The 13,234-nt window shown below is 42.7% G+C and overlaps 1 protein-coding gene across 2 annotated transcripts in view; it reads right to left on the reverse strand.

The window, feature by feature from the left end:
• map1ab (microtubule-associated protein 1Ab) overlaps nt 1-13,234 on the reverse strand; it is a 49,106-nt gene that overhangs the window by 21,492 nt on the left and 14,380 nt on the right. Inside the window, exon 1 of one of the 2 annotated variants that reach the window (XM_028430415.1) lies at nt 10,358-10,443. The exons of the other annotated variant lie outside the window; for it this stretch is intronic. The gene's annotated coding sequence lies outside the window, so the exon portion shown is untranslated. Of the gene's footprint in view, nt 1-10,357; nt 10,444-13,234 lie in introns of those variants that run through there. 2 annotated transcript variants of the gene reach the window in all.

Here is a 13,234-nt window from a genome sequence, read left to right on the forward strand (position 1 = left end):
GTTGTTATCTTAATCCTTGCAAACACTTCAGATTTCCCCACAGGGCTCCATTAAAGAATTCTTTATCTTTAAAAAAAACACAGAAGTCCCTCTTGTCACTGCTTAAATATGTACATGGAGCTGCTAGTCTTTCCACTGAACTCCTAACAAAGCATATTGCAGATAAATTGTCCTTTATATATGTAAGAAGCTGCCAAGTATGAATATGAAGTCAACTAAAAAATGTAAAAGTAGGTCTGAAAATCACGTAGAACCAGTATTTACTTCACAAGAAATGTTTAGTTTAAAACTTCAGACTGCGTTCTAAAATAGTTCCCATATATGAGTCACTGCATGAATAACTCACATGTGAAAAAAGGACATTAGCTAATTGATTTGAAGTGCTTCTCCCATCTTTTCAGAGGGAGAAACTTTCCACCTGGTTTAACACAGGACTGAAGCTTCGGCTCACTATCATTACGTCACACGACACATTAAAGGGAGGAAATCAATGGTCAGAGGAGGAGAGGATGCACCATGGATGGAAGAGTCTGATATTTCACTTTCTAAGTATTTTTAGTATTTAAGGCCGGACTTATTTAGATGTAGCTGAAATTCCATAACATTAGCCCCCCCCCTTTTGAGCTGTCCTTGAGGGGCCTCTCGGCTCCGTTTGCAAGTCTATCATTCAGGCTTTGTAGCTCCAGACTGCCATGGTGATGCCTCTTAGCTCTTACATCCACACAAACACACACATTTGCACCTGCTTGCACATGCATTCATCTAAACTCTGACGTCTGATGCTTGGTTTACTTAAATTGCAGGTCTGTACAAACACAGTATTATATTATCACATCACATATGGCACAAAAACTCAAGAATTAAGACTAAAACAGTAAAAATCAATGACATATTGTATCTTATCCAATTTATTCTACATAGCTAAATTAAACCTTCACTCAAAATAAACAGTTTGCAATCACAAGATTCTGGAAAAATGCATCATTTTACCCAGCAGTCATGCAAGTTTCTGGCTAATCTGTTAAAGGTTAATACACAGAATAGAGTGAAGTAGAGTTATGTTTTATGGTGTTGTGCTTCTAGCCATAAGATGCAGGACTTTATGTTGGAAAAAGCCCACAGTGAGTGAAACTGTGAAAGGAAAGGAGTGAAAAACACTCAGATTAAAAATGAGCATGATATGTTGCAAACAAGCTTTATATTGAGTGTATGTGTGGTGAAAAACTGCATCATTTATTTAAAGTTCTTTCCCTCCATGACAAACTTTACAGCTCTAGTAGAGAGTTGAATCTGGGCAAGAGTGAGAGAAACAAACAGAGCGGCCAGCTGACTGACCACCCTGAAAGTGAGGAGAGGCATGAAAATGTAGCGAGAGCCGCTGCTAGAAAAGGGCAGCAGGAGGATATTGGCAAAGCGTCATTGTCTCTTAGAGTCCAGTCCACAGCAGTGCCAAGTATGACATCATGCTACCCCCTGTACTCCTCCCACCATCTAAAGGCCTAAAGAGGCACTGAAAACAACCTCACACACACACAATACAGGCTGCCAGAAACATCACGCTTAAACTGTAACAGACCATCTTTTCCAGGCCACCACAAACATTTCTCTATTCAGTATAAATACCTACAGTTATGGGCATTGTGTGTTCAGGCAGCAGCAGAAGTCACATTGAAGGATCACTGCATTATGTGTCCTAAATGAGGTGCATGTATGAGGTGCTATGGGATGTTTCTGTTGCATCCCATTGAGGTTTCACAGTGACATTTCTTAAAGTGTGATTTTTGTTGGACAAAGTTGTGAAGTTCAGTTTTGTTTTTATATTGTACTTCTGCTACAGTGCCTGCAGTTCCTCAAGTGGCCATCAAAAAGTGCCATGATGTTAGAAGCTTGGTAAAGCCCATGACCTCTGTTTTTGCATGGACAAAAGTCTTGTCTCATTTTCATATGACTCAACCAATCACATGTTAGAGCTTCACCTGTGACAAATGATCTAATGAACACATTCTCAGGTGTGTTTAAAAGGACCACTAGAATACTAGACCTTCATATGAAGAGCAAACTGAGCCAAAGATTCAACCACAGAACAAACTGCTGATCATCAAGAGACTGAAGACCGAGTCCGCTGCTGAGGTGGCAGAAATCTTTAATGTATCTAAGCAGCAAGTGAATAGGATACGAAAAAGATTTGAAGAAACTGGTGATGTTCATGACAAGCCCAGGTCAGGAAGACCCTGTAAGACAACTGCTCAAGATCACTGCTTGTTGGTTCGACTCTCCAAGGCCAATCCTTTTTAGGCCTGGACACCAGAAAGTCATGCATGCACAAGAACAGTTAGTCGAATTCTTTCACACAGTCGTCTCCATAGGAGAATTAGTGCTAGGAAACCGGTATGACAGATGAGACGACAAAAAAGGCGTGTTGTATTTGCCACGGCCCGCAGCTTGCATAGAGGATGGACGGTGGAAAAGTGGCAGAAGATTGAATTTTCTGATGAATCATCAATTGAACTGCATCCCAATGGCCGCAAATATTGCAGAAGACAGTTTGGTGGAGGGAAAATCATGGTTTCCACACACCAAACCACAAGAGAATGCAAATTTGGGACAAGACTTATGTCAGCCTATGTAAATACAGGTGGAAACACACCTCCATGTTAATATGCAAGCTTCCTGTTTGATTGACTGCTACCATATGTGGATTAACTGTGAGTTAGACGTACTGAGGCGCTGCCAGGATGATGACGACTGCTCTTCAGAAAGCATATGGCTGACGGCCGAAGCATATTGAGCGTTTATTTTTCCACTGTGACATAAATACATTCACCGTCACATGCCCACACACACCTTTCTCCACAAAGGACATTCCTCGTTTTCATCACTGAGGTGTCAGTGTTGAGGCGCAATGATTATAAACTGGTTGTCAGCAATATGTTGACAAGCGGGGACATCTCATTTATCATGGTTGATGGACACAAGATGGGGTCTCTGGGTTGTACACATTCAGGCGAAGGAGAGGACAGTTTTGAAAAATGATGGTCGATGCGACCTTCCCTCGCACAAGGACGTGATATTCAGTCCAATCTGAAGGTGGGGGGAGACACAAAAAACAGCTTTGGAGACTTAGAGTCTGAGAGAGAGAAAATAGGAATGGAAAGGTGGGAGAATGTCACTCAGGACTCACAGGCTGTTAAATTGGCTGTGGAGCGGGTGTTATTTGTTTGGTTGGTGCTTTTTCTGCTGCGGCTCCTGTGTGAGAGGTTTTGGCCCTCAGGGATTTACTCTCAGCTTAAGGTGGGTTTCAAACCACCAGCGTGCAGGTTCAAGTTACAGACTGGTTGCTTGGTAATAACTTATCGAAAACAAACAGCAGGACAGTTCATGTGATCCAGTCAAACCTGCGGAGAAGCAGCTCAGTGTCTTCGTTTCAGGCTCACAGAAAGAGGCAGACTGCTTCTATCTCTGATCAGATAATTCCTTCTTTTGGACCACACAAACATACCGGAACAAAAGCAGCGTGTCGTTATCTTTGTCATAGCATGTACCACAAAGCAGAGGAGTTTTTCCACATTACAACAGGGTTAAGTGAAGGACAGGTTACCATGGACACTGGCTCCTCATTAGTTATTGTCTCCCTCCTCATTTACATCTCATGGTTGCAGAGCACAGTTTAAACCTGCCATGTTCAGCAACATGAAGGTCCTTAGGTTAAGCTTCATCATGTCTTACATGCAGACAGAGCTTCCGGTCTATGCTTCAGCTCATCAGCTTCATAAAAAAGCAGTAAAACTCTGCTCGATGGGCTCTTCAAAGAATGCAAATGTAGCCAGAGCTGAGGGAACAAGCACATTCACAGATTCTGTTTACTGAAGATCATTCGTATCACACGTATGTGAAAATACCAGGAAACTCTTCAAACTCCTGCAGGAGACAGACTCAGAATTGGGCGGTGGTTTAAATCAGAGACTTTAGTTAGTTATTTAGTTAGTACTGCCATACACAGCTCCATAATATCAATTGGGACGGTTGGTATTGGTTTATTTTCAGTAATTGATTCCAACCAAACAGAGCTCACAGTAGAAAGATCCCAATGCTGATATTGTAGTTTTTTAAGGCTAGATGTGACTGTATGTTGTGTATGATGCTAAGACCTGGGAACATGATGACCACTCCCAGGGTCGTATTACAGTCGTATTAACCTAAGGCCACTTGGCTGCACACCTTAAACACAAAGACACATTCAAACTGTGACAAAATGGAGGTAAAGTTCTTTAAGATATTTTATAGCTGAGGAAATCACTCAGAGTCACACTGAGGTGTATCCCCTTGAAGCCTGGGTGTGTCAGGCATATTGGATACACGCTGGCGTCCCTGTCAGCAGATCAGAGTGGACAGGGGGGGTTGGAGGATGGGGCCTCTGGGAACCACTCCTGATGGAGGGATCAATGTTTACTGCTGCTCTGCACCATCAGAGGGGAACGGCGGCAGACAGTGAGGCATCACCTCCGCACTCTGGCCCAGTATGGCTGCCCTCAGCATGAATTGCATGTCAGCAGTGTGGCTACACTCTGCCTTTGCCCTGCCCTGTTGTCAGTGTCAGTGTGCCTTTGTTCAAGAGGCTGTCTCTCTGTCCACTCCTCGTATTCCTCTTTCCTTTTTCTCCCTCAGTGTTGCATCATTTTATTTCCATCTTCAGCTGTCTTTCTTCTTTTATCGTTCACTTTCTTCAGGCTATTATTAAATCTTTAAACAACAAAATAATGTTCCTAACTCACGTTCAATTCATACAACTATCCCTCTACTCTCTTTCTGCGCTATAAGCCTCTGGGTGCAGACAGAAAATGAGGGAAACATCTGTTTTTTAACCCCCTGTGAGCCTGGCTTTGGGTCTCCTGGCTTTTGGCTGCATGTTTAGGAATCATGGAATATATGAAAAAATACAAAAAGGACAGAGAGCTCGTCAGGCAGAACGAAGGCAGCGAACAGAGAGAGAGGCTGATGCTTAGCAGCTTCTTCACCTCAAGACTATATTTCCTTCAGACTCTATTCTCAGCAGAGGATATTTGGGAAGGGAAGGGGGAGGAGCGAGAGGCTTCGTCGCAATGGTCTGTACTAAGATTTGAAACAGTCTCTGTTTTTTTAATGGATATAAGACAAACTGCATCTATAGGTTTCCTCTCTCTGTCTCTGCCATACACTCCAGCAGCAGGGAGAGTTGGCAAAAGCAGGAGAGCAAACAGGGAGGTGCGAAACGCTGCAAAGACTGCTCACTGCTGCATTCTCTCATCCAGAACCTCCCCTCTTTTTTCTCCATTGTTGTCGACGAGACTCTCGGCTCAGTACCGCTTCCCTCCGTGCTCCTCCTTTGTATCGTCGGCTACCCGGGTTTTCAGCTGATAATATACAGGCTTTCATGTTTTGTAGCACTAAATGTAATTTGATAGTTACGTGCAGGCAATTCTTCTTTTAGGCATAAATAACACCGGGGGGACAGAACTTCGTCTCTTTTATGACAAATTATGCATCAATCGAGATGCCGTTGCTTAGACATCTTGCGGGTTGATTGAGTTGAGACCAGTGATGTTTCACAGCAACGTTTTGCAAATTATAGGCAATTTTCATGCCCCCAAAATTACAAGTGCAGTACTGAGAGTCTTCTCTGACACTGCAGTTAAAAATGGGACACTAAGACTCTTCAGTGAAACAAATTTTAGGCAGGTCAACCACTCCTCTATAGATAATAGCAGGGAAGCTTTGCAACACATCCTCATGAAAAAGACGCCATATTTGGTATATAATATATACGTTTCTGCTAAAGTAACGTATAAATATATGGCCCAAAATCATCCAATTATAAGACTGATACAGCCACAAAAGCCCTCGTTAAGAGTATATGAGTCTGGGGTAGAGTCCCTCTGACACCACGAGCTGTTTTGTTTTCACTTGCTATTTTTCACAACTTTTCTTTATATGTTGTAATGTTTTGTTTTTATTTAAAAAAAAAAACTAGTTAAGCTTAATGTTAACATGAACCCAAGTTTACATGCTGATATTTAGGAGCGACTTCTGCTGTGTTATGCTATGCTATGTGTTAACAGGTGAACTTGCTCATAGAATATGGTGTAACATCATTACTCTGTGACTCAGCCTGTGGGGTATGAGGTCAACTAAACCAACTTAGATCTAAGAGAAAAATGCCAATGCACTCTGAGATATTACCTAAAGTAATTTATAATGAAACAAATGCCGGTTTCCTTTCGGCAGATTGGCCACATAAAATGTCAAAATTTAAAGAGCCTGGAACGAATCTCTACTAAAGTTGATTTTCACACACAGCAGCCCCTGATTCTATATTTATATATATTCTAGAATAACACATCTATGTAATAGACATTTATAATTTAGTTTCCATTGTTTGGTGAGCCAAAAAGTTAATTTTGGACAGAGACTACAACCAGTAACAGACAGGCTTTCTGAAGGCAGCGAGCCAGCAGCACAATCACGCCAGTTTCCTGGATTAGCTTTATGATGTCTTCTCTCCATCCGTCCAACAATGCAACACAGTCCCAGTGTTCCTGAACATATATTTCGGCAGAGCTGATGCTCTTATCTGAACTGAGCAGGTAAGGGCTCGGTGTCTGCATGCATCATGAACGCTGTCATCGAAGCCACGACATTCCTGCTAGACGTCTGCCTCTCTAACAACTCTGCCATCCTGCGGGGCCTGTGGAGAGCAGATAAAGGCAGCTGAACCCAACGCTTAGTCAGACAGGTGGATGAAAAGAATGTATAAGGGTTTGCAGTGAGTTGTGGAGGTAGTAGTATTAGTAGTAGTAGTAGCCTGGTTAGCAGAGGACTAGGACCTTTTTTTCCCAAAGAAAAAACAGGTCTCCAACCCAAGAGGATCGCTCAAAGTCCAGCAAGAGAAGCTGATTCAAGCTGATTTTGAGCGCAGCATTTACATAATCTAGGCGGTCACTAATTTGAAAGCCATCTATGTCCCCATTCGAGCGTTCACCCGGTGACATAAGACGGCTAATACTTTAATAACACGGCCTAATGAAGTATGTCAATGATCAGAGTGGTCTCCACCTCAGGCTCTGCTAAATGGTCCTGGGAGAGCCATGAGGGCTCTGGGATGCAGTGAATCAGCCATTTAGAGATATTAAATAGGATGAAGGTGTGAGTGTGTAACGCTGTGAGTTTGTGGGTCCATTATTTCAATCAATAAAGTTTATCTAAAGGCCCTCTCATATGATCCATCTCCCTTCCCCTGCGACATGCTAAGCCAGCCAGCAGCTAATCCGTGAACTGCATGGCTTCATTGTCTCCATCACAATCTCAAATCCTCCTAGTTTACCCAAACAAGCACCTTCTCCAGCAGCTAGCCGTTAGTGCAGCTCAGTCTGTCGAGATAAGTTATACATGAGGTAATCACGAGTGAGCTTCAATTAATGGTGCAATGGTAACAGGATCAGCTCAGGCCACCTGATCGACTGACCTGCCAGTTTCCCTCAAAACAAGCTGCCTGGTTTCCAGGTGTGATCTGCATTTCAGCTGAAATAATGAGTCCTTCAGCAGAAAAATAATCAACCATTTTAATAATCCATTAATCATTTAAGCATATTTCACAAGCACTTCTTTGTTCTAGCTTTTAATAAGCGTTGCTTTGCCACTTGTCTTGTGTTTTTGTGCATCATTAATTGACCATTGTTACATTTTTATTTCAATTAATCAAGACGATAATCAGCAGAAGATGTGCAGGATGAGTTTGATGTGACAGGTGATGTGTTACTTCACCCTTTTGCTGCTCGGCTCAGATTATCCGAATACCACGCATTTGATGCAACTATTTTTGTGTGATATCATGCTTAAGTATCACTTTTAATGACAATTTACGTGCAGTATCTTCGCATTCTTAGCTATCTGTGTGTTAGTTTGATGCTATTTCTCATGCATTAACTCTCATTTTACCCAAACTGTGTGTTGGTTTACTCGAGTTCTGGCCCAAACAAACACTGGTGACACATCGGCTGACGTCACCCAACTTGTCGCTCGATCGTGGAATGAGTCCGCATAAATAGGCAGGGTTGGGACGCTGGTGGTTTTATCACTCCTGTTTGGAGTTAGGCATCAAAAAGAGGTCAGAGGTTAGGTAAAGAAAATACCAATACGGTGATCAAAAGTGATCAAAAAGCAGCTGAGGTGTGTATTGTATGGAAGTTATGTTAACATACAGACACAGAATAGTTAAGAATGCAGACCATGCTGTAAACATGGTAAACATTTTACATGGAGGTCTATGAGGATTGACTAACTTAACTTTTTGGCTTCATTTCTCCTGCTTGGGGTCATCGGTGCTTCCTCTGTGCTTGAAATGCTGCAGGGTCAGAACAGCCCACAGAATATGGTGGCTTACAGAATACAGAAAGCCTGGATGTAGTGCAATGTCCTTGCATTTCAAAAAGAAAGATGAAAGAAATGTAGCGTCACCCTTGTTTGAACAGAGGGTCAAGTTGCCATGACGTGATGCCCTTGTCTGTCCCAATTTGTATGCACTTATTCACAAGTGGGTACCTTTTTAAGGGCAGCATCAGTACACACTAGAAACGTGTGATTCTGAGTAGATACTGTGAATGTTAGTACTTATTCCTCTTATGGTTTAAACCACTTTACCTTAGTTTCTACGACATTTATACAACGTGCTGGCTAACTGATGAAGTGACTCAGCCAGAAGATGCTGCAGGGCCCTGAAGTAAACACGAAGGCGTCTCCATGGAGATAAAACCACTTCACCTAAACTTAAGGACAATAATATAATAGATCCATTTCAAGCACAGCATGCACAGTCAAGCAAAACATGATGGTGTCAAAGGTCTAACAGCAGGACTGATGCAATAAAAAAATGAGTCATGGACTAATAAGCAGCATCCATGACACCAAAAATCTGAGAAAAAAATCCATCATGACACATGATTACAGACGGTTGATGGCTCAATTTTACCCTAAAAATTAAAGTTGGGATTAGTATGCAGCAAAGTAATTACAGAGACACAGTCATGCACAGTTTATATCACAGAGCAGCAATAATAATCCTGCATGCAGACACTCATTTAGATCACTAACGCACACACACACAACCAGGGTCGCACCACCTTTGCTGAGTCACTGGAAACATCCAGCATCCAGTACAGGAAACTGGAACGACCAATTACATGATCAACACAGGTCGATACGGGGAGGAAACCAACTGATAGAGAGAAGTAACAGCTTTTCTTGGCATCAATCGTCATCTTGAATCATTCAATCGTTCTTGAATTTTCCCTGGGATTATTCAAGTATCTATCCTAACAACACACACACACACACACACATCACAGACATGGATGGTTTTACTGCAATGGCAACATTCTTGGCATGAATGAATCATCAGAAAACTCAGCTACCTATTTTAGAGTACAAATGATGGTTTGTGGTTTAGCGAGACCAAAAACCACACACACACACACACACACACACGCCAACGCACACCCACACCTACACACACACACACACACTCTTCCACTGTCTCTATCTCCATTTTTTTGCGCACTCAAGTCTGAATTTGCACAGTCATTTGTGACAAACACACATCCCTGGAGACCGACTTCAACATTACCATAGCAATGACACACAACACAATTCTTTTGTTTTTTCCCCGTCTGAAGGGGGCACAGGGTTCATCTGCATCACCTGTATGTGAGGTGTTTATCCAGATCAACCCACAGTGACTGGCTCCTTTTAGGGAATTAAACCTTTACAGATCCACTTGATTTATTTCTTAACTTTTTATTAATGTGCAATAACTATATTTGAATTTCTGCTCATTTGTTATGAATGTGCTGGGCAGCGTGGAGTATTTTTCACAGAGAAAATAGGTTAAATAGGCTGTGCTGTTTATCACCTGCATTAATCCCGTTACTTGGATAAAGAAAGGACTTGCTAAAATCCTCTCCCTGAACCTTACATGCCTCGTCTTATGTCAAGGTAGATTTAAGAGGACTGATTGTTTAACGAGTTTATGCTGTCTCATGCCCTCATTTCTTCCAGCCACCAAAAAAACACACTGCGCATAAAAGTAAATATTCCTGGATGCTTGGTTGCTATTACGCAACAAAAACAGGCTAAAAGAAACCCGACTCACACAGTGAGGATAAAACGTCACGTCTGTGCGGAGAAAAGAGAAAAATCAGAGCTGAGACAGAAAAAATATGCAGCAGTGGCTCCACAGCATCCCACTCAAGAAACCTGTCCCCGCACAAAAAGACAGAAAAACACACACGACATATCAGCGGGATTATCTCAGAAACAGTTTACGTACCGTTGTGGATGAGGAGCCACTTTAGCGCAGAGTTGTGTGTCCAGAAACTGGAGAAGAGCGTCGGCGGTTCGTGTGTGTGTGTGTGTGTGTGTGAGCGTCAGGCGGAGACAGGAGGACAGAGGAGGAGATTTGGCACATTTGGAGAGGGACGCAACCTGGTGGCGGAACGCGGAGCGCCGGGATGCGGCAACATCCGTCTGCAGACAACCGACCAGCGGCGTGAGGTCCAACCAGGGAGGGGCGCACCAGGCTCATACACTGCACCAGCAGTAACTCATTCACTGCCAACGCGGTGTGGGTGGGAGGCTTTTGTAAGCACAGAGAGGGAGAGAGAGAGCTGTGTGTGTCTGTGTGTGTGTGTGAGAGAGAGAGAGTGTGGTGTCATGCACCATATGTCACTCACAGTGTAATAAAAACATCTGTTGTCTACCAGGCCCCAAATATCACTAGAAAGATGCAAATGCAGCAGATTAGAAGTTTGTTTCATTAAACCCTTATCACATTCAGAGGAGCATGACACATGGACACTTTTTAAATCATGTTCATGTTTCTGTAAAAGAGGTTCAGATTGATCCCAGCAGTGGTGCAGCATGTGTTTGAACTGTAGTGCATACATAATGCCACAGCAGATCCTATGTGAGGGCCCAACGGGACAACAAAGGACTCACGTGTCATTCTCCAGCACCCTACTACCTTCTGTTCTCGAATGTAGAGGGGAAAGTGCACCATAGAACAACATGGAACCAGTAATAAAGTCTGAGTACTGAGCATTAAGATTACTTTGGCAGTATTAACAATATTTATAAACAAATAATCACATTACTAATTAGGTCAGCAGTGCTTTGAGAGAGTGCAGCTGGAAAAGATGAAATGAGTGCATTATGTGGCCAGTTCTCACTCCACCATGCACCTGCTGCAAGTTCCTGCAGTGGAACAAAGCCTACATATTATTCACAAACAAACACGCTGCAGTTTAACCTAAACAGACCTATCCACAATGCTTTGTGTATAATGTCCACCCACGATGCTACAGAGTTTATATTTAGCTGCTGAATATGTGTCATGTTGTGTGACAAGAGCAGCCCGCCCTTCCTCCTGGTTCTCCTCCCCCCTCCCCTCACCATTCCATATGATGGAATAGTCAAGTGTAACAGGAGATGATGACACTGCTTATCCTGTTTGTTCTTAGTTATAATCATATAGTTTTGCTGTTATGTGAGTTATTGTGGCCTATATCCTTACTCTGTGTGTGTCTGTGTGTGAAAGAGAGAGAGAAAGAGAGCGAGACTGAATCCCACCATCAGGTTCATTCATTGCCACGAGTGCACTGCACCAACTGCCATCTTGTGTCATCCAACAACTCTTTAAACACAGATACACACACACACACACAGAGACATACACATACAGATACACACACAGATACACACACAGATACACACACAGACATACTCAGACAGACACACACAGATACACACAGATACACACACAGATACACACAAAGACACACACACAGACATACTCAGACACACACATACTCAGACACACACACATACTCAGACAGACACAGATACACACACTGATACACACACAGACACACACACAGACATACTCAGACACACACAGACATACCCAGACACACACAGACATACTCAGACAGACACACATACTCAGACACACACACATACTCAGACAGACACAGATACACACACTGACACACGCACAGACATACTCAGACACACACTGATACACACAGACATACTCAGACATATAAACACACACCATCTATCCCACTATCTCTGTTGTCACTGGAATCACATCACCAGAGCCCATTCAGTAGATGCTGGGACCGAGCTGATTCTCCCACCATGCACCGCCTTCTCACATAAACTGTCAATCAGGAGGAGCTGAGAGACTGTCTGACACGTCTCTGAAGACATTAGGCTGCAGTGTTTTACATTTTACCTCCCGTCGAGGCAACTAAGTACCTGTAACCTGCAGGTCTGACGATTAGTGCTGCTGTTAGCTGATCTATAGACAGTGGAAAATCCTGCATCTAATAAAACCTCAGTATGTTGCTACAGCGTTTGCCAATGGTTTTGTTGGCTCACAGTGTCACAATGGTCGTTGTGAGAAAAGGCTAGAAGTGAGGTAATAGTTCAGTAACAACTATTATTTCAGGGGCTTGACAGTTAGCTTAGCACGTTACCTTGCTAAAGTGAAGAGCACTGTGGGATCTGATGGTGCCAGAGATATATTTATATATTTCCATTTCTCACTGAAGCTGTTTCTGCCCCACCTGGCAGCAGTAGTTTGATCAATCCCTTTGCAGAGGAAAACGTATTGGGACAGATGGCGTTCGACACTGTATCACTGTCTAATGTTGAACATCACTGAGTAAGGCAGGTCTGGATTTTACCTCAGTCAATAAATCAGCAATTAACTTGTGATAGAATGCAGATGGTTTGGAAACTGCTCTGATATAATATACTCTATTTTCCCTTCTGTTTTTGTTGTTGTTGTTGTTATTTATAAAAATAAATCTAATTTCCCACTAAAGTAGGGATTCATTTCCTGAATATAAAGTGTGTAGGAATCAGTCTCTATTTACCTGCATGTATTCTCTTTTTGAAGTTAGTTTCCCAGTCTTGCTGTCCCTGACTGGTTCCCTCTCTTCTTTACTCTCACACACACTTTCTCTCTGTCTCTCAGACTGCAGTGATGGCAAAGCCCTGGGATCAATATCAAAGCTTTGCATAATTCAACAGCTGCCTTAATAATGTATGACGCAATGAGCCACTTTGGAAGGATGCCTCTGTGTGTGTGTGTGTGTTAGCATCTTTCTCTGCTAGGTGAAGTCAGGTCTACATGTGCATT

Source organism: Parambassis ranga, chromosome 19, assembly GCF_900634625.1.
Source record: "Parambassis ranga chromosome 19, fParRan2.1, whole genome shotgun sequence".
NCBI lineage: Eukaryota > Metazoa > Chordata > Actinopteri > Ambassidae > Parambassis > Parambassis ranga.